At 38.7% G+C, this 26,545-nt stretch overlaps 1 long non-coding RNA gene across 1 annotated transcript; it reads left to right on the forward strand.

Moving 5' to 3' along the window:
- Positions 1-2,548: 2,548 nt before the first annotated feature.
- LOC108493052 lies at positions 2,549-6,171 on the forward strand. Its single transcript, XR_001873314.1, has 2 exons — positions 2,549-4,361; positions 5,674-6,171. It is a non-coding gene; the product is annotated as an uncharacterized LOC108493052 (long non-coding RNA).
- The last annotated feature ends 20,374 nt before the right edge of the window (positions 6,172-26,545 follow it).

Consider the following 26,545-nt stretch of genomic DNA (forward strand, 5'->3'; position numbering starts at 1 on the left):
TCTCACCTAAAAAATCCACTGCGCAGGCTCGAAGGGTTAATGACCTTTCCCAAATCTTCGCTCGCGAAGACTGGCCATACATACACAGTTGAAATACTATATACAATTCCAAAAGGGAAAGGGAAAAGGAAGGGGAAAAAAAAGAACAAAACCAAACCCAAAACCAAAACAGATATACACAATCAAAAAAAAAACCTCGGGATCTAGCAAACTAAAGAATTAGCAAAAGAATATCTTACTACTTTCCTTGGGATAGCACAATTGCCCAAACGCCACCACCACACTACCAGACCCCGGATCAGCAGGAACAAGAGGCCCCGTAGGCCCGGCCAGGCCTCAACTCCCCCCACAGAAGTGAGACCGGCCTTGTGGGATTCTGCTGTCTCCAAACCTCTCTGGAAGGGAAGAGAGGAAGAGGCTTCTCTCTCCATCTATTTATATGCTGAGTTACGTAAAGGAACAGGGTGGAATACTTCCTTCCTTCCTTCCTGGTGACCAGGAAGGAAGGCCTAAACTCAAAACCATTACAAACATACAAAACATTTAGGAATTTTAAAACCAAGCAGCACTGCTACTGTGTGCAATATGCAGTACCTGAGTAAAGATGAAACTGTGAAACTTATGAGAAGACTTGTGAAATATCCACTGGGTTACATATTGGCGCCTTGTTCTGGCAATACTGCAACTGTGATTTTTTTCCTTTGTTTGCACAAAACCAAACTGAACAAAAGGATCATTGTACAGTTTTCCCTGCTTTGATAGCAAATGACAGTTTCAAGAAAATGGACTCTTCAGATGAAAATATCGTTTTGCCAGGATCACTAATCCACTTGGATGATACTGACAGAAACAGGTTGCAATATGTACTGTAGTTTATAACATGGTTTGTATGTCTTACAAACCATCTTGTTCCTTTAAGACATCTCTCCAGATTAAGGGTTTCACTCAAGAGAAAGGAATCTATGACCTCCTAATCATCCAGGACCTTTAGAAAAGCAGTCTGCTCCTGTTACGGACTAGTCTTTCTCTGGTAGCTGATGTGAAGGTAAGCAGAATTGTTTGTACTTGGTGTTTCTTTTAAAGAACCTTCCCCAGACAGCAATGTTAGTGTTTAACAGGTATTTACCTTGAAGAGTTGATCATAATGTGGTCCTAAAAAGGGAGGTAATTTATTTGAGAGAATGATTCTAAACATATGCGCATAGGATGAATTTAATTTCAGAAAAGGAGAACGAGGAGTATGTGAGACTTTCTCAGGAGCAAAACTCTTTGTATGATGGCTGTACTGGACTAAGCAAAACTTTCCAGGATTTCTTGTGAGGCAAGAACTTCCATTGTTAAGCAAATGTGCTAAAACCCAAATTAACTCTTTCTCTAGTCTCTGTCAAACTCCCTTCTGCCTGAAAGGAGAAAAAATCCCAACAACATTAAAGTAAATATTTAAGACTGTGCTTCAATGGAACCTGGTGCTTATAGACAAATTATAGTCCTGCATGTGCTTTTAAAAATATGTAGATTTTATTTCAGAAAATTCCTTCTTCTGTAGAAATAACCCAGATGCCTAGAAAAATACCTAGAAATATGTATTTTGCACATATCCTGAGCTGCTTCTATCTTGACAGACTGAACAACCCAAGTCAAATCATTACTGAGAAACAGTTATTTCTCTGCATGACTCCTCTCCAGGCATGTTATACTGCCATGGTCAGTAAAGATCCTTGTAATAGGGTCAATGTACTGGCTATTATGAATCCTATTTTAAGCTATCAACCTGGAATGTCTGAGTGTGAGTCAATTGATTAGATCCAGTGTGGGAGTCATCCAGCTCACAGCAAACTCTCTGGATGCTCAGCACTGCAGCATGAAAGCCAGTTTTTGCCATCTACCCTCATGTTGTCAAGTTCACTTAATTTTGGTGACTGAGTCATCAGTCTGACACGTAGTAAAGAAGCAGCTGTTCATTTTCTGCTATCTAAACATTTGTCATTGTTTATGCCTTTTAAAACATTCATCTTTTTTGGTTAAGACTCATCTTGACATCATTTTAAATTATGAAGGGCTAGAGGTGTTCGTCAAGAAACAGATTAGAACACATAGTAGACCTGGGTAATTATTTAAGGCCCAAAAAGGCGTTACATGGTGCATTTTAACTGAAGCTTTAGTGGATTGCTAAATTAAATGAGTGGTTTAATGATAAACACGTTGGAGTTAATCAATTGAGTACAACTATAGGGAGATTGTGTAAGTGGGTTTATGAGTTGAGAGACACATCTGCTTAGTCTTTGTTTAATAACAGATTTGACAACTAGCTAATGGTGCACAATATCTAATATTCTTAGATGGGATGCTGGCATCATGAGTAGCCTGAAATTTGTTAGCATAACAAACCAGATATTTGTGATAATGAGAATAACTTTTGAATTAGAAGTATTATTTAAATCTTGTGGAGTTGGTATATAACACATCTTCCAAGTGTTTGATAATAACACCTAATTATTTGAAAAGTGGAAGCATGTATTTCAGAGTGATTAAAAATTTTACTTAATACATTTAATCTATCTTTTTTAGAAAATGCAGCAATGTCATTTTTAGTAAAAGTTCATAGTCTGTTCATAAAAAAGCGCTGGGCATTTAAAACTGGAATTCTTGTTTGAAAAATCACCAAAGATCTAGAAAATTTTTAGGTCACTTTCCTATTACTTGACAGTAAAAAAAACCCCAAACCCCCAAACTACTGGTGGATTTGAAAATAGTTAGGTCACACTGATTGCAGAGTTTTTACTTTACAAGTCTAAAAGCGGAAATCCAAAATTGGTCCCAGTTTATACTAAGTAATTTTTGCTCGGCCTTCTCTGCACATAAAAATAATGTTAAGGAAAACACAGTCAAGGACAAGAAATTATTCTGGGGATAATGATAGTTTTTGGCAGTGCAAATACTATGAGCAACTGAAGAGATTAAGATTTCTCAGTCAATATCATTGACTATGTCACAATCAGCACTTTCTTGCTATGTCCCTGACTCATCTCTGGTTGCCACATTACAGGGGTGATAAGAAGTAATTGAAACTCTTGCTCCACCTTGCCTTTAAGGAGGACATATCTCCTCTAGATTCTGCCCATGAACATACAATTCTCAGTTCTGGTTTGTTCTGCTTTGTTGCAGTAGGTTGATGCAGATTTTCTTTCATGTGAAAGAAAAAAAGAGCAACACATACATGATTAATATAGCACCTGTTCAGAATGTAAACCTTGGAATTTAGCTGGAACCCTAAGACCTTTATGGGAAGGTCAAACTCAAAACAACATTCATATCACAGTCAGTTCCTCTTTTAATTAAGTTCTAAGGTAACCAGTATTTGATCCATAGTCTACATTGATATTAAATATAAGTCAAATTGGTCTTTGTTCCTATTCAACATAATACTGCTCTCTGGTCTTCATCTAAAGGTGAAGGCACATGGTGTGATTCTTAGGGTAGTCCTGTGTAGAGCCAGGAGTTGAATTTCTGTGACCCTTGTGCGTCCTTTCCAACTCAGGATATTCTATGATTCTGTGATTCTAAAGATATAGTTGCACATATCTGTCCCTAGTGTTGTTTCATGGAAATGCACTTCCTGTTGAACTCATATTCATTACGAGAACTAGGATCTCAGGCAAGCTCCACAATACATTGCAAATGTGCAAATATGCACACACATATATTTATGTACTGGACCTATATTTTTTCTATATAATTGTCAGTGTGTTCCTTTTACATTCATGAAATATTATGGGCTCCCTCTGGTGGGCCAAAACAATATCTTTGTATTGTAGAGTCACTGTAAAGTGTTGGGAGCCCATTTAGCCTAAAGGAAAAGAAATGCTTGTTCTGTGTGTCTAGGGTTGGTAGTTCAAATCTGGTTTTCTTAGCTAATTTTGATTTCTTTCCAGTTTGTGGTTCTGTCTCAGAAACACTGTATTTTCAATGCTTAATTCTCAAACCTGAAAATAATTTAATTACAAAATACATTAATGAAAAGACTAAATAACCTGAATTAAAGCTGAAGGTTCAGGTTTCATGGATACATGATAAGAGTAACCAAGAGGAACAATAGGTCTCCAAACTGAATCACACAGATAATATTTTGATAGATTACTAAAACAATTATTTTTTTTTCAGAGTATTCTGCATGAAGTAGTTTTGCACAATAAACCTAGTTGCTCTGAAGAGCTTGCTGTGTCTATATCTCATAAGATGAATTGCTTGTTCAAAATCAGGACTGTACCTTGCTTGTTAGTACTTTTTCTGTAGAAATATTTTTTCATTTTTTTCTACAGTTTCTGTGAAATTATGGTGATCTCATCTCTGTGAAGTGAATAGTAAGCTTTCCTAATCCCTTCCTCTTTAACATGCAATTTACTTAATGTGGCTATTTTTTGCACTTGATACAATTATGAATTGATTAATTCTTATAACTTTTCCAAAACAGAGTCAAAATTCGTAGCAGATCTGAGCTATTTTATAGGTACAGGAAAGACAAGTCATAAGGGAAATGCTTTAGCTAAACAGAGATGGAATTTAAACATGGAAAATCATCAGAATAGACTGAGAGACTGAAATGAGGTATATAAGCAATAGGTGATTATGTTAAACATGATTACATTATCCTGATTTGCAGACACAGCTGTATCTTACTCAAAGTAGTTACTTATTTGATGAACTCATTTTGTCAAAAGGGCTTTTTTGGGAGGTTTTTTCATCTAATGGAACTGTAAGCTTTTTTTCTTCTTGTCCACAAATCGTGTACCTTTTAGTACTGTTGTGTTGCTTTATTGCCTCTTCTAAGAAGCCTCAACTTTCATTGAACTGTTAAGAAGATGAATATATCTCTGTGCTTAGTTGTGTTGTTAGAGGCAAATTTCCTATTAAAAGATTATGGCTCCCTGAACGGCAATGAAAAATGCCCTAGAACTCCAGAGCAAGAAATAATTTCTGACAGTGATCAGAAGAACTTCCAACAGAAAAGAAGAGGATAAGGGCAAAACTTTTAATTTGTTCACCTCTCTTACAAAGACCTGCTGAAAGGTGTCTCTAAGCTTATTGTGTGTCATTGTGATCAGGTCCATTGTTTTGTTGTTCTGAGTGTAAACTGATAAAGCTTTACAAGATGAATCATGACTGACACTAAGCTGACCCCAAATGCATTTAGGAAGCTGATGAAGAGGAGCAGAACCTTCCACTGAACTGTTATCTTTTAGGAAGATAAGACTGTTTCAAATCCATATTCCAAACTGTCATCTCATTGTCAATAAATGAGGCAGAAGAGCAGTAACCTCTGCACGCATAGAGAGATGGGAAAACTTTTAATGAAAAAGTCTGGCTACAATACACTTCTCTTCTTAATGACAGTGGATGGCTACAGCCTTTGTTCTTACAGTTTGCCACATTTTTCTGAAGTTCTAATTGCAGAATGGAGAACATAAATTGTGCTTTTAACTCTGTTCCAATTAAAGAAAATGCCTGGGAAATAGAGAATATTTCCAAAACTCCAGAAGTTCTTGTCATCATGTCATCCTGTATTTACATAATAATATATCATTATAGAGAGAGAAACAAGGAAATTGCTTCATACATTTAGTTATGTTGATTAATAGGCTGATGCTCATGTTCTGATGGTTTTTGCACTTACAGAATACATTCCTCTCATCTCCCCCAGCGAGGATTGTGATGATGGTGATGATGAAGATTATGCTTAGTTTCGAACAGGAGAAATAAGTCACAGTCTGAGAAGTAATTGAAAATAAAAATAGTGTTCTTATTTAAGCAGTTTTATTTTTTGCTCTTTTTTTTTTTTTTTTTTTTTTTTTAATATGAACATGTTCCTTGGTGCATATAGCCTGCTTTTCACTCCAGGCAGGTGAAACTATTAAAAAAACCCAGACCATCAAATTCTCATCCTCAGGTAGGTTCTATCCCTTAGCAAATATGTTCTGGCATTGTAAGTTCTCAAACTGTTAAGCTGTATGCTGCAGTGTCAGCTAAATGGAGGGCAAATCTTTAGTTTTGCTCAGCAGCACCTTTTGTTTGAGGCTTTTATAGTATGTTTTCTTACGACTAGCTGTATGCACTGAATTATCTGCTTCTGTAAATTACCAAGAGAAATGAAAATAAAGTAGAATAAAAAGTAAATGCTTTGGGGTTCTTTTGTTGCTGATTTCTTTCCCTTTATGTTTGTCTTGGTTTGGTGATTTTGATGCCTTCTTTTTTGTTGTTTTTTTTTTTTTTTTTGGGTGGGGTGTGTTTTTGATAAGAAATAAAGCACATTAAAATTTGGGAGCAAATTTACATAACATGTTTTTTGAATTCAAAGCACCTATTCGCTTTGTAAATTCCAGCTGGTGTCTGGGTTTTGCTTTCAGTTTTCAACATGTCTGATATTTGCTTCCAGAAGCAATCTGCTCTAACTTTCTTATTTCTATTCTTTCCAAAAGGCACCATGAATCATGCTGATGCATGTTATGTTTCCAGCCATGTTCTAGAGTACTGATTTTCAACCCTTTTCAAACACTTACATGATATGAAAAAATAGAAAGAACTTTGGCATCACTTCTAGCTTTAATGAAAATCAGAATGATTGATTGATTTCTGAGGTGAGAAACAATGATCTTGTAAGTTAAATGGCATTAACTTGAATATAAAATCTAAACAGCCTTGGAGTGTTCTGCATGCTGCTGATCAGCAGTAGAAGACAAGTCCCATGCAAGCATTAGGATGATAAAAATTTAAACAGCCATAAATCTCTGTCTGGATTTTACAAAAGACCCTCTTTTTTCTGCCTTTCTCATGCAAATTTTTTTTTTAAATTCTTTCAAAAAAGGTAGGAGAGCTAGTGCTCATTCAAACCCAGGTCTGTTTACAACAGAAGCCACCGAAACAAACTGAATCACCAAGCTATTCAAGGGTTTCCTGCCACTACTTTTGACTACCCAATCCCATTTCTTCCATGTTTTCTCTCAAGATTCAAGTTTAAAGAGCCTGTGGCCTCAATTAGCCTGAATACGATACCATTCTGCTTTTCCTTAAATCTATTTTTTTCTCTTTGCTCTCTCCATTACAGAAATTGTACCTCATCATGGGGCAATTTAAAGGAGTCAAATCTGTGCTGCTTCAGACGCTCTACTGGCCAAACTCACTGAGTTTGGGTACTTTAAAGCAGAACTGTGTTCTAAAACCTTTTGTTCTGCTAATGAACACACTTTTATTGACTGTTTCCTAAAACACTTTATTTAATATTATTATTATGTTTTGCTGCTGCCTGAAGGACAGGAAAATAGTCTCATTTGCTGAACAGTATCTCCATGTTTTTCACTGTTGTGGAAATTAATTAAGAGATGTTGATTTTGAAGTTTTCACACCTCCCCCACCCCTTAGTTTCTCAAATATTTAAACCATTTTTTGGCTTTTTTTTTTAAAATATATTTCTCTCTGTTTGTAATAAGATTAATTATGTGTGGTGCACCACTGCTTATCCCCATGAAAGAAAATCTAAAACGAGGGATTTCAGCTTCAAGAAGGCTATTTTGTCCTGTTTCCGATGTTCTAAAGGGATTAATTTACCATATCGTATAGCCCTGGAAGACTGTGATAATTGAAAACATCCATATTCATTGCATGTTCAAAGGGATCTGTCTGACTTTGTAATGTAAAAAGTGCATTTTTAACCTGAACGGGGACCCGCATCTGGTATTGCTTAATCTTATTAGTCCGACAGTTCCAAAGCTTTAGTGTATAATCATTAGCTCGTGTTAATCCTCAGACATGCCTCCAGCTTCAGCCTGTCAGAAGGAGTCCCTGTAGGGAAAATATGGAGGTGCTGATAGCACAACACCGACTAATCTTATCTTAAATGCTAGCAGCAGCCACTATCTGTAATAGCCAGGGAATTAGAAACAAATTTTTTATGGATATTGGGTATTGCCTTCCCTTGTCTCACACAGCTCTTCTACCTTGCCCTAGTTTCTCCCCCACCTTGCTCCCCACAGTCAGGCAAAAAGTAATACTGATGGTAGCTAAGCAAGTGGCAGTGGGGGATGAGGAGAATATTTGAAGATATTTACTACACTGTCATAAAAATAGCAGTGTAAGCTACTAAACCTCTCAGGTGCCTTGCAGTCTTTTCTATGGAGGAGTCTCGAGTCTGTCTTTTACAGGCTTATAATTTATTTCTTATTTACCACCAGCTGCAGCATCACATAATGAGAGCAGCCATGATCTCTAGAAGAAGAGTTGTGTTCTGAATACTAGCAAGCTCACCTGCCTCCCCTGCTAATATCTTGTGCCAGTTTGGCATGGTAAATTGGGAAGCATGCCTGGTTAAAGGGAAAAGGTCATAGTGAAGGCAAAAAGAAAAAAGCATTTTGATGTGCTTCTTCTGCCCTGGCCCCAGAGCTAAGATGTGTTCAGAGCACTCCATGTCCTTAACCAAGGCAAAGTGGGATAGTGATAAAAAATGAGAGCATTTTTTATTTCAGTGAATGCGTATCCATATGGAGGAGGAGGTGTTGTGTGGTAACATGTAGGGTCTTTGCTGTTAGTGATGGGAAAGAAGGGCACAAAATCCCTGCTCTGCAATCAGAGAATCATAGAAAATGCTGAGTTGGAAGAGACACATCAGGATCATTAAGTCCAACTCCTGGCCCTGTGCAAAACACCCCAAGAATCACACCACACACCTGAGAATGTTGTCTAAATGCTTCTTGAAGTCAGACAGGCTTGGTGTCATGACCACTCCCCTGGGAAGCCTGTTCCAGTGCTCAACCTCTGGATGCAAAACCTTTTCCTGATATCCAACCTAAACCTCTCCTGACTCAGCTTTCCTCAAGTTCTGTCACTCGTCAAAAGAGTGAAGAGATCAATACCTGCCTCTGTTTCCACTCTTGAGGATGCTGAACACCACAACGATATCTCCCTTCAGCCTCCTCTTCTCCAGGCTGAACATACCAAGTGACCTCAGCTGCTCCTCATATGGCTTTCCCTCCAAACCCTTCGCCATCTTCATGGCCCTCCTTTGGACATTCGCTAAGAGCTTAATATCTTTTTTATATTTTGACACCCAAAACTGCACACGATGTTCAAGGTGAGGCCACCCCAGTGCAGAGCAGGACAATCCCCTCCCTTGACCAGCTGGCGATGCCATGCCTGATGCCCCCCAGGACATGGTTGGCCCTCCTGGGTGCCAGGGACTCATATTCAACTTACCTTCAACCAGGACCCCCAGGTCCCTTTTGGCAGTGTTTCTCTCCAGCAGTTTGGGGTAAATCCAGAATTTCATCTGCCCTCTGAAATAGCACCTTATTTTGTTGTTGTTGTTGTTAAATATAGCAGCAATATGTTCCATGGTAGCTCTGCTGGCTGCTTCATTTCACTTTTTTGCCATTGACTTGAATGACCCATGTCTGAGGATTCAATCTCAGGAGCCTGGCCAAATTATTTCAATAAGACTCCTCCTCGACCCTCCTACTCTCCAAAATCTAAGAAGATCTAACTCTAAGTAACTAAGGAACTTTACTAAAATGAAGATGTTAAAAAACTTATTATCTGGATTTTGTTGAGTCTAGCTCTTAGGGTTGCATCTGCACTATCATTTCTGGAAGAATTTTGAGTTTTTCCCACATGGCTCTCAGCACCACTTCCTGGAACACAGATGTCCTGCTATGTCCAGTGACTGATGGCCATTTGGATTGTTTGGATAGCTGTGAAGTATGGCGCTAACCCACACAGAAGAAGTATTCTTTGCATGTGTAATTGACTTTACTGAACTTTGCTGGCCTGGTTCAAGTGAGAAGCAGTGAAACTGTGTTGTGCTGCTCACATCCCTATTATAGGAGTTTTTGCTGCTTTGCTAGAGTCATAGATTAGCCTCTATCATGTGAGGACAGCTTCCACCTTTTAACTTTCAGGTTTGTATCATTAAAGAGTAATAAATCACTTCTGTGGTTCCTTTAGTATGAGGATTTTAAAGTACTTAATAGTATTAATGAAATTTATTACTCTTTTACATGAGAGGTGGGTAAATAAGAGCACAATAGAATTAAATTACTTTCACAAGGTTATTCAACACGTGAAGAAAGGAACGGAAATCAGGATCTTGATTTTTTGGCCTTAGCCTGTTGCTAAAGGCAATGGTTTTTACAAGTTATAATAATCACTTATGGTAAATGATTGGCATTAAAGTTCTACTCTTTCTACTGTATTTACCATATATGGAGTGAAATAGGAAACTCTGGAGGATAGTTGTAGTGTCACTTTACATTAACTCTATCATAGCACACCTACAAAAGGTACAAAATCAAGGTTTTTCAATTAATCTTAAGTCAATAAAGTTGTTTGCCATTTGCGATTTTTGTCCTTTCAATTCAAGAACTATTTTAGTGTGAGTTTATTTTGATTATATTGACTAATAATATAAAATTGTATTTTTTTTGATGCTAATATTAGGCAGATAGCAAACTAGCATAATTAATAATGGATACAGAGTGTTGTTCACTGTACCGGACATTAAAAACTTCATATGTTTGAATAAGTTCCATAAAGAAGTAAACCAGTTTAGATATAATAACTATGTTAAGAGAAGGAAAATTGACTGTGATCCTCCATCACCTGCATTCACACGTTCTCGGTACAAAAAATGAAATAACATGTGCTTATATAAAAACAGTATCTGCTATCTCACTGTTATTGAATAAAGAGTGAAGAATATTAAAAGTACGTATGAAAGGAATAGAGCATCAAATATTCAAACCGCACAGCAGGACTAAAGATGTGCTGCTTCTTGATGTTCTCATATCTTTGCTTTGTCTTCCATTAATGTGAATTGAGGTCTTCAGCTGTGCCTTTAACTTTAGAGTTGTTACAGTAATTTCAAGACTACAGAGAAGTGGAAGAAAAAAAAATCCAAGTTGCCACTTATTTTTGGAATAGGTATTTTCTCTCTTTTCAGAATCACAATGAAAAAGTTTCCTCCTACTTTGAATTTATGGAAATCCAAATACCAGCTGAATTTTGAGAAAACTAGCTCAGTTGACACTAGTTACTAATTTTCCCAAAACATTTATAACGAAATCTTGGAGTTTTTTCTTTGCAAACTAAACTATGTCCCTGCAGTCAAACAAACTGACACACATGAAGAAAAAATAGGGGATGGGGGTGGGGAAACATCATGCTGATAAAAACCCAGTTGCTCTGGTTTTGGCTGAGGTAGACTTAATTTTCTTCATAGTGCTTAGTATGGAGTTGTGTTTTGGGTTTGTGCTGGAAATAGTGTTGATAACTCAGGAATGTTTTTATTGTTGCTGAGCAGCACTTACACAGTGTGAAGGACTTTCTCGTCCTCATGCCACTCCACCAGTGAGTGGAAGCTGGAAGGGGGCACAACTGGGATAGATGATATCAAGTAACCAAAAGGATATTCCAGACCATATGGCTTCATGCTCAGCTTAGGGGGAGAAGAAAGGAGAGATATCCAAAGTAATAAAGTTGGTCTTCCTAAGTAACTGATATTTAGCTCTGATATTTGAGCCTCTCAAGATTCAAAACTAAATTCACAGATTTTTTAATTGTTAATCAGTAGCTATAGCTGGACAGTTACAATTAAACAATTGTGTTGTGAACGTTTTATGCTTGGCTCATCTTTTAGTTGAAGGAAAAGAGAAAACAATTCCAAGATGAATTGGTTGTCTAGTCAAGAGTCATCAGGAGAGTTTTTTATCTCAGTCAGCAGAACTGAGCAATAGCTGGGGGAAAGGTAATCCTGGCAATGGGTGAGTGCAACCATCAACTTACTGACCACCTATTCAAAATGGATCCCAGATTCAAATGAACAGAAGAATTGCATATGTTGACTAATTAACACTAGAAGGGAGATATAAAACTAGCAAACAGGGGTTTGAGTACTAATTAATAAAAAAGGTAATTTTTATCCAATGGATGCTGATGCCTTTGTGAAAATGTATAAGTAATGTAAAATTCTGATGATCGAGGAGCTAGCCTTTTGCGGGTTACCGCCTAGCTCCCTACTTTGCACAAACTAGAACAAAAAATAGAAATACATTGCCTCGGTGTGTGAATTGACGCTGCTCACCAGGTAATGAACCTGCATTCAGTCCAATATAACCACCGTGCATGACAGAGCCCTGCTTTCCTGAAGATGGCTGAACACCTGTCTGCCCATTGAAAGCAGTGACAGAATTTCATGTTTTGCTTTGTTTGTGTGTGCAGCTTTTGCTTTACCTACTAAAGTGTCTTTATCTCAACCCACCGATTTCTCCCCCATCATGCTGGGTGGGGAGTAAGAAACTCACTGCGTGGGGCTTAGTTGCCAACTGGGGTTAAACCATGACAGCAATTAAGCAGACATTACGTGACACTGTGCTGATGAGAACAAACATATATTTGGCAGAAATGAGGATCATTTTAACCTTATCCATAGATCTCTATCTAAGAGATCATTTCTGTATAAATAATCACTCAATTTAAAAGACTTTTTTCCCTTAAACCAAGCATTTCTCACCCCCATAAAACAGTGTGGTCCTACATGCAGCACAAACATCCAAGACAAAAGGCGTTGTCTGTGAATATAAAAAAGAAGTGTGTGAATTTAAGTTAAAACCAGACCCAAAGTACACAAAAGATAAGCCTAGAAAGCAAGAAGGTAAGTCAGATAATTAAACTGTTCTGAAATAATGAAAATAATTAAGACTCTTCAGAAGGTTTTTCCATTTTTTACAGATTAGGAAGTGTGAAAGTGTATCATTATATCATAACATATTTTGTGTAGTGCAGAGTCTTAGATCACCTGATCACGAGTTTTCCATTCACGTAAACTGCCTATCTCTTACAAATATATTGCCACTGTCCTTTCAAAACAGATGCAGCAGCTGTAAGACCCCAGTCCCTAAGTTACAAGCTCACCAAAGGGTTTTACTTTAAAAATATATAAGGCTCCAACAATATCTGTTCTCTGGATTATTAGAAGATCCTTTGGCTCTTTTAACACCTTAAGAGAGAGTACAAATGAGAAAAGCTACACACATTTTCTCAAGAGGGACTTCTGAGGTACGCAGGAGGTAAACTTCAGAAAATAAGGAAACTTGACAAAAGTTTAAAGCGTAACATTCACCCAAAATAAAGCATTCCACAAAGCATTGACTTTGCACATGCAAATCCATACAATTTAGCAAAATCCAACTCAGCCAGCCTCAAGCTACCCAAAATATTAAGAGAGGAGATTAGGAGAAGAAGTAAAGAAGTAAAGAGAGAGAAAAAGAGAATGTTACAGTAATCACCCAGAGTCCTGTGCAAGTCCAGCTCCCGCATGCCCAGGTGGCAGGGTTGGAACAACATGGAGAGCACGTCTTTGGTTTTGTCTGCTCTGGCCCTGTGGCCATTCCTCCCAGACAGGACTTCTGGTCCCTTGACCACTGTGGGGTTACAGGACAGGGTGGGGGACAGTGTTCCCTCTGTGTCAGCCAGTCAGAGGCTGGTTAGGGGTTCCAGGGGCCATGGTGTGGAGCAGTGCTCCTGGGCTGCCTCTGACTGACAGTTGCTCCAGGGTCCCTCCAGGACATTGGTCGGGCTTGGGGTGTGGGATAGGGTATTACCTCACTTCGATGAAATTTGACCTGTCCCTTCCCCAAATACACACACAGTTGAGTTGGTCCAAGCCAATAATTAATATAATAATCCAGTGTCTCAGCAGCCAATAAGCATCCTATTCTTTTCCATTGACTCATTTATGAATAATTAATTCAGTTAGATTAAGTAATACTTTAACCCCAGATTTTATCTGATTTCTTTTTTCTCCTTTAAATAAAATTGGGCATTATCAGCTTCTTCCACATTCTTTGATGGAATTCAACCAAAACCACACATACCATAGCCACCATATTCTCAAGATATCATGGCCTCTGTGCACATGTGTGTATGTCTACAGGTGTGTGTTAGTATGTTTATATATTGTGGGCACAATGAAGTCAGTTGCTGACTTAAGCAGTATTAGAATCTTTTATATATACCTATAGAAATGTCTGTACAGATATTTGCATGTATATGTGTAAACACATAATAGTATATGCATATAAATTTTTTTTTGTTATCTGGTTGAAGTTATTTTCTTGCCATACCAACTGTTTCATAGCTTTTTAGCAGAGATTCTCACTGGGTGACTAAGGTAGCATATTGAATGATCACACCTCTGTATCATCACCAGTTTAGTATATAAGTTTGAATAAACATCTACCTCCAATACAGTAGGGGCTTATAGGAAGACTACTTTTGGTTTTTCATTTCTTCAGTTTCTTAGTTTCTTCCTCTTGTTCTTCCAGATTCACTTTCTTACAGAACATTTGATATCATGGCTAGCCACTTTCCTCTTTTTTATGTCATTCTTCACTTACTCATCAAGGATGCTCCCCCATCAAGGCTCGCTTCTATTAAAATCCGCTAAAAAAAAATTGCTTCTGTAAATGCATTGACTGCAACCTACCAGGTCTGTCCTCCCCAGTGTGTATGCCCGTGTATTGCTTGTTAATCAGGACAAAATTTTGTTCAGGGAAATTCATAACTGTGCACCTCAGACATTTTGGGAAAACTTCTTCTGCCTCCAAGATGTAAATTTCTTGCAGTCATAATAGGGGGATTTTCTCTATTTTGACAACTACAAATGATGATATTTTTTGTCTGTTACATGCTCTGAGGCCCATTTTGTATAGATTAAAGGAAAAAAGATTGGAAATATTAATGAAAATATGCAGTGACCCATGAATAAACTTTTAAGGACAGTGGTTTTTATTTAAAGATATTCCAAACCAGGGTCAGATTACCTGAGACTACTTTTTAAATTCAGCATGTTTGAGAAAGTATCTATGTTATTGAATTCTTCATAGGCTTCTGGAAACAGAGTTGAAGAAAAGCTTTTAAGATCCTGATGAAGGCTGGAGTCATGGAGATGGCACAGCTGCCACTCTGCCCATCTGCCCCTCTGGGAATCCATAGAAATTCTGGTCTTCATTTAAATCAACAGAAGCTTTGTCTCTCATTTCAGTGGAGCCAGAATTTCACCCTGCAATTTGAAATACTCTCTGCAGATGACAGGCAAGTAAAATGATTGCCTCACTGTTCCCACTGCCTCTGTGTTATAAACTGTGCAGAGATTATCATCAGTGAAGTGCAGTACAGATGTTTCCTCCCTCATTCCTTCTAAGTCATCTTTCATCCTTCTCTGTCCTTTTTCCTTACAGTTCTGCTTTTAACTTTTCATTGCATTTCTCTGGCATTCAGTACCAAGAAGAGAAGCCTCTACAAGGACAATACATCAGTCTTTGGCATTGGATGAGACTATCATTATCGCTTACAAAACTAAGACAGCTTTATAAATCAAGGGACAGTTTGAAATGAGGGAGGTTCATAAATACAAAAAAATGTCTAATAATTATTCTGAAGGTTTGAAATTTATCCCCTCTCAGTAGGGGTTCTCTCATTAGCCACTCCACGTGACTACACCACTCATGAGTGAAAAGGTCACCTCCTACATCATGAATATAAATTGCTGGTTCTTTGATGTAGTTTTGATATGTTCCATATATAAAGTCTGAATGTGAGAGATGAGAACATGTCTCCTTAAAAGCTGTAATCCTCAGAAGTCAAGAATGTTGGAAATGTCTGACCTGATTTGTGCCCACATTAGGAAGAAGAATGTGCCCTTTTAATAACACTACTTTCTTTTGGAAATAGTTTATCCTTCAACAGGAAGAGAAGTATCTTTAAGTTCAATTAAAAAGTGGATGTGTACAGATATTTATGGACAACTAAAAGCTGTTCTTGGGCAGCTGAAGAGATGGAGAAACAATTTTATCCAGCCAGAGGCCAGGATTCAGTTCTTTCCTGGACATTAGTCTAAGATTTTTTAGCTGGTTTCACTAGTCCATGTAAACAACTACTATGCTAAAAGGAATAGAGTTCATATATCTCAGCAGCTTTATAAGGAGCACAGATGAACATCGCTGACAGTGTCTGAGGTCTTTATTTTGCTCTAAATTCATACATCGACTATTTGGAGAGAGAAAATCCAAGGCTTGTTATCTAATTTTTCAGATGTTCAGCATGGAGTTCTTTTAATCTGATTAATTTTCTTCCAAGCCCATGCATGTACACACAAGGACTACATCCATATTCCAATGTATTTTACTTCCCAACACACATTGTGCATACATACCACAAAGGCCTTACTTTTATACTTTTTTTTTTTTTTTCCAACCAAAGGTGGTTGGTTGACTCTAGCTGGATGCCAGCTGCCCTCCAAATCAGCTCTGTCACTTCCATCCTGAACTGGGCAGGAGAGAGAAAATACAAAGAAAAGCTTGTGGGTCTAGATAGGGGCAGGAAGAGATCACTCATCAGTTGCTGTCACAGGCAAAACTTGGGGAAAATAGTTTATTTTATTAGCAATCAAAATCACAGTAGGATAATGAAAAAATGAAAACCAAATCTTAAAATACCTTAAACCACCCTTCTATTCTCCCCAGTCACAATTGCACTCCTGAATTCTGTATTTCGTCCCCTCCAAAGAGGAATGGGAGGAAGCAACATATATGTATTTGTTAACGTGCTAACCTTTGTTTAGGACATATACAGGAGGTCTAATGCTTCTGGAAAGACAGACTTTAAGCTCCTGTGCTGTGAAGTGTGTATGCACATATTTTTGGGGGGAATTTTGGGAAAAAAGCTTTCTCATTGCTATTCCTTCCAGAAATTTTGAAATTTTATTTGAAACTTTATTTATTTGAAATTTTATTTGAAACTTTATTGCTCAATACCTTTTAAAAGGTAGCATTTTGCCCAGGTCAGTAGGTAACACTTACATAAAATGCTTGTAATTTTTAGAATTGTTGTTAGTGGTTAATAGTTGAAAACTTTTTGTGGAGAATATTGACTGGAAAAAAAATATAAAAATAATTTTAAAAATTCCAAACAAAGAAAAAAGTTAAGAAAGAATATTTCCTCTGAAGACCTTTTTAAATATACAATTATTTCCTTAGCGTGAATGGAATAATGATAAGAGCTAATAATTTTATCTGGATGAAAAGAAGGTTTTGTTGCAGTGTGGCTTAATGTAGAGGAGCAGAAGAGTTTTGAATGATTGTGGGAGATATTTGTAGCTATTGTCTTTTTACAAACAATGCCTGGCAATACTACCAACTTTCCAGAAGACCAGTAAGTGAAGAAAAGAATTATGGAGATCTTTTTGCTGCTCCTTGGACTAGTTGCACCCCAAAAATACAAACCTGTAATGTATTCCAATTTAGTGATTGCTACAAAGTCAAATTTCCAAAATGGCAAATAATGTTGAGACCTTAATCTCATATGGGTTGTAGCATAAAATATCTTGTGGATAACTTCAGAAGCCATTTGACAAGTGAAGCTATATTCAGTTCCTAGCACATAAAATTTGATTAAAAATATTTCTAATATTAGTAGGACTTGTATACACTGAATTTTTCCTTTAAATTTTCAGAAAAGATAATATGAACATGTTTTCAACCAATGTCAAGGCCCAAAATTACTTTGGAAAAGACTGAGATTGGAGGCCTTTAAATGATCATAGTGTATTGGTAAAAACATGTGAAAAAAGGGGAAAAAAGGGAATGTGTTCATAAACGCTCTGAGCTGTAGTCATAGAGCTGGTTATCCAATGACTTGTTCTTTTCAAAAAGTATCTGATAATGAGTCTGATTTAAGATGTTGACAACGAATGAAAGACGAATGAAATGCTTCCTTGGAAGTCAGTGAACTTCCATAGACCAAGGACCAACAAATTAAAAATCTCCAAGAAATGCCTCTCTTAAGTGATTCAGCAAGCAACAAAGTAAGCCTAAAATAAAACTAAACTAGACCAAAAACCTACAACAAGATCCTAGTGTTGCCAAAGAATTGGATATACAGTAAAATTTCCTGTATTTCTTTCAGTACTCTTTCCTGGTGTTAGTAAACCTTTCACTTTGTGTTGCCAACCAAATGTTATTTGTTCTTCTGCATAGGAACAATGGTCTTCCTCTTTCCAGAGAAATTTATTTTGGCAACTGCACAATAGCCAGAAACCATTCTCACAGCAAGAAAGAAATCTGCTTTTAGGTAAAATGTCCACTCAACACACTTTGCAGAATGGCCCAAATTGAGTTTGAAGAGCTATCCAGACACCAGTTCAACAATCTTGTCATATTTTTGGAACTTAGTTACAGCACTGCAAAATAGCATCAGTGTCCAAAACAGAACTAATGCTTCCTGAAAAATTCTCCAGAAAACCTTTGACTATTATAAGCCATGTTTTAGAAAGCAACAAGGCATACCTAACAAAAAATCATCACTCAACAGCCCAACTAGGTGGTGTTGACATACTTTTTCAGAATGATATCTCATTGTTTTGTACCAATTGACTATATTATTTTAGATATTGCTAATATTCAGGATAGGATACAGATAAAAGCTTTCTAGCAAATACTAGCTAAGTATTTATCATATAAGAGCAAAATGAAAAGGTGATCACCTGTAATAATATCTTCATAAAAGAGCTTATATTGGTTGACATTTTAGGCAAGTAATAAAAATTACAATTCCACTTTACTGAGTTGGAAGGGACCTCTGAAGGTCAATACCATACAGGAGGTTGCCCAGAGTCATGTCCAGACAGCTTTTGAGAATCTCCAAGGACAAGCTGGCCACTGTACTCTCACACTGGTGTGTATTTCTGCTGATGGCAGGAAGAAGAGCAACCTCCACATTTCTAATGGTCATTCTCCACTTGCAATGTATGCAGGACACAGTCCTGGGCAGCTCACTGCCACACAGTGTTGAGAAGCATTCCCTACAGTGGGTACAGATGCTACCTTCTTGAACTTCAGGGTCCTTTGATGAGAGGTTGGAACCCCACACACAATCACTTGGCAACAGGAAGCCCAGTAATGCAGCAGGGGAGCTCCTGGTGAACTTCTACATGCCAATGGAGGGAGCACTGTGGCTCAGTTTCTTCTTGGGCTCTTCTCAGGGGAGAAGGATGTGTTTTGTCACTGGAGATGATAGAATGGTTGGAAGAGACCTCTAGAGGTCACCATGTTTAAGGTTCCTGCTCAAGTATGTTCACATAGACCAGGTTTTCCAAGACCCTGTCCAGATGGCTTTTGAAAGTCTACAAGGGCAGAGTCCACCAGCTCTCTTGGGGCAACCTGTTGCTGTGCTCAGTCACCCTCCAAGTAAAAGGGTATCTCCTTGGGTTGAGGAAGAACTTGCCGTGTTTCAACTTGTGCCTAGTGTTTTCAGTCTGTCACTGGACACCACTGACAAGAAACTGGCTCTGTCATCTCTACACCCTCCTGCAGGTATCCAGACACCTTGATGAGTTTTCTTCTGAGTCTTCTCCAGACTCAGCAACCTGAGCTCTCTCTGAAGTTCCTCCTATGGGAGATGCTCCAACCCATTCATCATCTTAGTTCAGCTCTTGGCTAGATCCTCTCCAGTATATTCATGTGTCCCTTGTATTGGAGAGTCCAGAAGTGGGCGTAGTACACCAGTAGTGGCCTCACCAGTGCTGAGGAGCAGTGAACGATCACAACCCTCAACCTGCAGGCAATACTCCTACTTAAGCAGCCTAGCATACTGCTGGCTTTCTTTACAAGAGCACAGTGTTGGCTCTTCTTCAACTCTCTCCTCTATCCCCTGGATCCTTCTTCAAGGCTTCTTCCTATCTGTTCACCTCCATTATGTACTGGTGCATGGCATCATGCCTTGCCAGATGCAGAACTGTGCACTTCCCTTTGCTGAACTTCAAGAGGTTTCTGTTTGCCCATTTCTCCAAACTATTATGATTCCTCAGGTTTTTTCTCAATGAAAAGTGGGTGACAAAAGAATTTTGCTTCATGATTTAAGAATATAGACTAATTGATTTTTTTCCCTAGGTTTGAATCCTCACTACAGGCTTGAAGAGAAGAGGGAGTCCTGCTGACTATGGAGATAAAGCACTTGGTTCTCAGTCACCCACATCTAAACTTAGTGATCTTTCTTTCTCTAAGCTTGTTTCTCCTAGTCTCTACTTAGCATAATTTCTCTAATACTAAAAGAGATCTTACTGCATGTGTATAATTAAGGGAAGTTATATGCACAGCAGTATTTTTTTCTTTTAACACCAATCACCCCATATTGTTGGGAATATCTAATTGCTGTTTAGTTCAAGAGCTGTGTCTGGTCTCTATTCTTGATCAGAATTCCAGCATCAAAGAGACCTTTCTGGACCACGGCATTACAGACACTAATATGCTCCCAGGAATAAAGGCAGATTTCAATGGATCTCTGCTTCAGTCTCAGAAAAGCAGTTAGCTGAATAAATCCTGATTCTCTGTTCTTTCTCTTATGTTTAATGAGACTCTAATGTTGATGTTTATTCTAACGATCTCAGAGATAGGCACATAAGTGTGTTATGAGAAGAATATGTTATTTTTTTACTCTGAAGGAGCTTTGAAAAGCTATCTGTGTACCTACAGTATTTGTCAAATACAATGTTCAGTAGTTTATATAATGTGTATGGATACATAACAATAGAACATTAGGAATTGAGATTTTTGGGGTTTTTAGGATTTGAAATTGTGTAAGGTATTGATGTCTACTATCATCTATTTTTCCCATTTTTTTTTCTGTGAAAATGTTTTACCCGTATGTTACCAAACTTTGATATCTCTCCAGCCCTTTCTTTCCGTTTTGATTTTTTTGTCCCCCTCCATAATTTTAATTTTCTTTTGGGCTCTCTTTTTGCCTTTATTTTGCTTTCTGACTGCTGCTGTCAGATTGTTCTGCAGCACAGAACAGGGTTCTTCTTATAGAGTGATCTGAAATGTTATTCTTCAGCCATTTGTAAGGCCTAGGGACACACAGGTGTTGGCACAGTGAGCTGAACTTAATGAAACTGGAGCTAGCCCACTGCCTTTCACAACATGAGGCCGTATTTTGTTATGTGATATGACTTTCAAGTTGAACTTAAAATAGCTTTGTCAAGTTAAGTTGTACAGCCCTGCTCCTCCCTGGAATTTTCTATTTTTTTTTTTTTTTTCCTTGCCCAGAAGAAACAGTTTCAGTTAAATGAATAAACTTACAGCCTGGGATGTAACACCTGGCAGGGGTTCATAGGCCTGCAGCTTTTTCTACTCTGTTTCATGTGCTGATATTTTGTGTTGACTATCTCTGACTCATATTGCACTTAATTTTCTAGCCTTTGGGTAGCTTACAGAAGGGTCTACTCAGAGACAAATCCTACTGGCTTCACCCCTCTGCTATAGTTATTGCAGAGACACGAGGGTCAGAGGCAATATGACCTACAGTTGAAAACTGCCTAAAGAGCATGTAAATATTTTGCCATTTCAGTGTTCCCTCATTCACAGAGGTGGCCAGTTTCAGGCATGAAAAAGGATGTAGTCTCATGTTAGAGAGACTAGAAAGAACAGGTCCTTGGTGAGCAGGAAGGCTGTTCCTTACCTGCACCATTGCAAGAAACTAGCCAGAAATGTCAAAGGATTTGGGGAAAAAAACCACTGTTGAAGTATTAATTACTTATCTAAATAAAAGGGAAACAAAGTATAGGGAAGCTTTTTTTGTCAGTAATAAAACCTATAAAAATATCTATTTTAGAGTGCCTGTCTTTCAACACATTGATGAAATTTTAAGGAGAGAGAGAAGGAAGCCACTGGTAGACATGTAGTAATAAACATTACTGATAGCTGTGCTTCAGTAAGTTGAAAGACATCATTGTTTATTGCATGTCTGATTAGCCAATCTCCAATCTGAGAGTTTGTTGAGCAAATCTGAACTGACCAGCAAGTCTATTTAGAAGGTGCTCTTTTCCTTTCACTATCCTGAGCTGACCCCTGCTTTTGCTTCCTAAAATTATAACACAGAAGGGCTTTTGGCTACAGTGGTAGTCTGAAAAATAAAACTAGACATGATTCCAGCATGGGGAAAACTGGAATGTTTTATTGAATGCAAGAACACAATTTCAAAGGCATTGAGGCCGGACATGTTAATGAAGGGGACAAACTATGTTAATTAAGGAGTTACACAAATTTTTACTGCAATTTCCAAATAGTTAATTTTTCTTCAAGCAGGATTACATGGGGGATGGAGGGATTACAGGGGTTTAGACATGGTTTTAACAATCTCAAAAGGTCCTTTCTTAATTCTGCTTGGAGCCGGGTTTATATTTCAGGGTTGTACATCAACAGGTCTCAGGACAAGGGTCCAAATTTCTTCAGATCACGAGATGTTTGGCAGCTCTTGTTTTCCAAGGTTTATGATTCAAATTTACCAAGTTTCCTTTTGCTGAGATTTGGTTTTGGGCTTCTAAGGGCTACTGCATTTTTTAAAAGCTTTTGTAGCAACTCTGTTGCTCTTTTACAAGTCCTTAACTGGCATATGACAAGAAACTCAATGACAAATAGATAATTAAACTCCTATCTGAGTAATTTTTAGCCTCAAGGCTTATTGAGACACTTAGCTGATCTGGTTTTTTGAGGAACTGAAGGGAAGATTAAAAAAAAAAAGGAGGAGGAGGGGAAAAACCCTCTTGAACATCTTGAATAAAGCATTGAATCATCAGGTGTCATCTTTGCCACTAACATCTAGTAACTGATAATTGCTGTAACTAGAACCACTGAGCCTTGCAAATGTTATCCAGTAAATTTTAATTAACACTCTAGGGACAAAAGAATTTCAGAACAAGCTTGTGGGAGACTTTCCCCGAACTGGTGGCAAAGTGTGCTGAGTAATTTTAGAACTGCCTGTCTGTCAAAGTGGATCAGTGTCATCTTGCCACTTATGCTGAAGAAAATGCACCTGCTTCTACATGGAAATAAGGTGCATTATCTGCCAATTTGTGCTGCTTATTTTCACTGCTGCCTGGATTTGACAAGTGGAAAATACAAATGCATGGATTATTAATTCATAATCCAAGGGGAAAGGAAAAGGTGAAAGTGATCTGTGAGCAAAAAAGAGTAATGTACTTGGTATTACAGAACCCACCAGAAAACTTCTAAATAAGCATGCCATGGAATTCTACTAAAAGTCTAGAGAGGCAAATACCCTTGCTTTGTACTTTTACCATCAAAGGAAAATCTACTGATCAAGAAAGTTTGGTAGCATAAAACGACACTGCTAACAATAGCACAGACATTATTTTAATGGCCATAAATTTTCTTTAAAGCTCTACAAGAAAGGGACAGACATTCAATATTAATATTATGAGTTCAATATTCTGAATATTCAAGCTACAATAAATAATAATTTGCTAGATATGCTCAATAAATATGACAATATCTAGCTCTGATTCTGCTTTCACTACTACAAAACAATGCAATAGAAATTACTGAAATCAGACTGTATGGTTATAAGCTAATCTCAAGGGAGCAAATAACATCATTAGAGTGAAATCATTAACTTCAGTTAATATCCACAGGTCTGTGAAGCATAAAATCCATAAAAGCGTTCAGACTCCTTTGGTATTACTCAAATTGCTTGCAAAGGATGAACTAAAATATTTCCAAAGTGTTGAGGATCTTACTAACACTATTTCCAATAAGAAGACTGTAAGTCATATTTAATTAAGTAATTAAGATATATCTATGACCTTAGCATTTTGTACTTTGTTCAGATTAATTTTTCAAAAATCTAGAAAAACCCCATAATTTAAACCTAATTTTCCTTTTGCTCTGGAAAAGCCTTTTGTGACGGCTATATCCAGAACCAGAACTTTACAAACAAGGCAAGAAAATTTTTTGTACAAGTTAGAGAGGATACATACAGGTTTCAGAACTACTCATTCCCAGTCTCAGGCACAGGGCAGGCATTCCCCAGATTCTGTGCAGATATCTGCTGTCATCTATCTTGAAGGTTAGTGCCTGGGAGGCATGCCAAGATATTTCAAACTGAAAATTCTGCAAATAAATGGTATCATACAACCATAGAATGATTGTAGAGGGACCTTAAAGATTCTCTAGTTTCAACCCCCCTGCCACAGGCAGGGATGCCACCCACTAGAACAGGTTTCACAAAATCCCATCTAACCTGACCTTGAACACTTCCAGGGATGGAACACTCACAGCTGCTCTAGGGAATCTGTTCCATGCCTTACAACCCTCACAGTAAAGAATTTCCCCGAATTAGCTAATGTAAACCTACTCTTTTTCAGTTTAAAGGAATTACCCCTTGTCCTATCACTACACGCCTTTGTAAATAATCCCACTCCAGCTTTCTTGTAGCCCTTCTTTAGGTGCTGGAAAATTTCTATAAAGTATTCCCAGTCTTCTCTTCTTCAGGCTTAACAACCTTAACTCTTTCACCCTGCCTTCACAGGAGAGGTGGTCCAGTCCCTCTAATCATCCTCTCGGTCCTCCTCTGGACTCAGTGCAACAGTTCTATGTACTTGTGTTGAGGGCTCTACAACTGAGCACGGCACGCCAGGTAGAGTCACATGAGAGCAGATTAGAGGGGCAGAATCATCTCCCTTCACCTGGCTGTCACACTTCTGAAGCAGCCCAGGATGTGATTGACTTTTCAGGCTGCAAGCACACATCGCCCAGTCCTGTAGAGTTTCTCATCAACTAACACCCTCAGGTGTTCAATCCATTCTTCGCCCAGCCTGTGTTTGTGTTTGGGATTGCCTTGACCCAGGTGCAGGATTCTACTTGACCTTCTTGAACTAACTGAAGTTCACACATGCCCACCTCTCAAGCCTATCAAGGTCCCTCTGGATGACATTTCATCCCTCCAGTGTGTCAACTGCACCACAAAGCTTGGTGTTGTGAGCAAACTTGCTGAGGGTGCACTCAATCCCATTGTCACCAACAGTGTCAGTCCCAATATTGACCCCTAAGGAATACCAATCTCCACTTTGACCTTGGGCCCTTGACTACAATCCTTGAGTGCGACCATCCAGTCAATTCTTTATCCAATATGTGGTCCATCCATCAAAGGCATGAATCTTCAATTAAGGGAGAAGGATGTTGTGTGAGACTGTTAAATGCTCTGCACAAGTCCAGGTAAATGATGCCAGTTGTTCTCTTATCCACCAAAGCTGTAACCCCATCCTAGTACAATTTGCCTCTGGTGAAGTCATGTTGACTGTCACCTATGACCTCCTTCTTTTACATATGCCTTTAGCACAGTATTCAGGAAGACATGCTCTATGATATTGCTGGGTGTAGAGATGAGACGGTCTGGCCTGTAGTTCCACAGATCTTCCTTTTTCTTACCTTTTTAAATGTGGAAGTTGTGTTTCCCCTTTTCCAGTCAGTGGAAACATCACTAGACTTCCACAACTTCTCAAATATGATGGGAAGTGTCTTAGCCATTTCATCTGCAGGTTCCCTCTTGACCTGAAATGCTCCAGCATCTAAATGTCCTTTTTGAAGCGAGGGAACCAAAAGTGAGCACAGGGTTAGAGGTACAGCCTCATCAATGCTGAGTACAGCAGGACAATCACTTCCCTGGTCCTTCTGGCCACATTATTCTTGATACAGGCCAAGATGCCATTGTCCCAGACACACCGCTGGCTCACATCTGTTAACCAGCAGCCCCAAGTCGCTTTCTGCTGAACCAGTCTTCCCCCAGCATGTAGTACTGCATGGGGTTCTTGTGACCCAAGGTCAGGACCTGGCACTTTGTCTTGCTGAACCTCATGCAGGTGTCCTCAGCTCATCAATCCAGTTAGTGAAAATCTCTCTGTAGAGCCTTCTAAACCTTGAGCAGATCAACACTGCCACCTAAGTTGGTGTTGTCTGTGAAGTTACCAAGGATGAACTCAATACCCTCATCCAGATATAAATTAAGATGTTAAATAGGACTGGCCCCAGTATTGAGCCATGGGGAACACCACTAGTGATTGGTTGCCAGTTAAATATAATTCTATCACCACCACACTCTGGGCCTGGCCATCCAGCCACTTTTTCACCCAATGAAGAGTACAGTCATCCAAACTATGTTGTTGTGGGTTGAGGTAGCTGGTTTTTTTTGGTAGCAGGGGGGGCTACATAGGGAGACTTCTATTAGAAGCTGCTAGAAGGCTCCCCACCAATGAAGCCAATGATAGCGGGCTACAGGAGGGACTTCCTGCTTCTGGCCAAGGGAGAGCCAATAATTACGCCTCTGTGATAACATATTTAAGAACAAGTTTGTTGCACAGAAGAATTCCAGCCAGGAGAGAACTGATCAGTGCTCCTGGGTGGCCCCGCCACCTTCCCCGCTGTGGGGGTGGATGGTGGATGGTGGCAGCCCGGCCTGGGCTTCTCAGCACCTAGCCCAGAGCAAGCAGTGGTGCCCCAGCCAAGCCGCCCGTGCTGCTTTAGGCAGAGCCAAGCCAAGTGGCAACCCCTGCGGAGAGGCAGCTGGAGCCGGGACTGGGGTGTCCCACCATGGTGCAGCCGAGCCCATGCTGGAGCAGATGGATGCATGGAAGAAGGCCGTTACCCCCATGGAAGGC

The sequence above is a fragment of the Lepidothrix coronata genome, unplaced genomic scaffold, assembly GCF_001604755.1.
Source record: "Lepidothrix coronata isolate B3197 unplaced genomic scaffold, Lepidothrix_coronata-1.0 Scaffold14, whole genome shotgun sequence".
Taxonomy (NCBI): domain Eukaryota; kingdom Metazoa; phylum Chordata; class Aves; order Passeriformes; family Pipridae; genus Lepidothrix; species Lepidothrix coronata.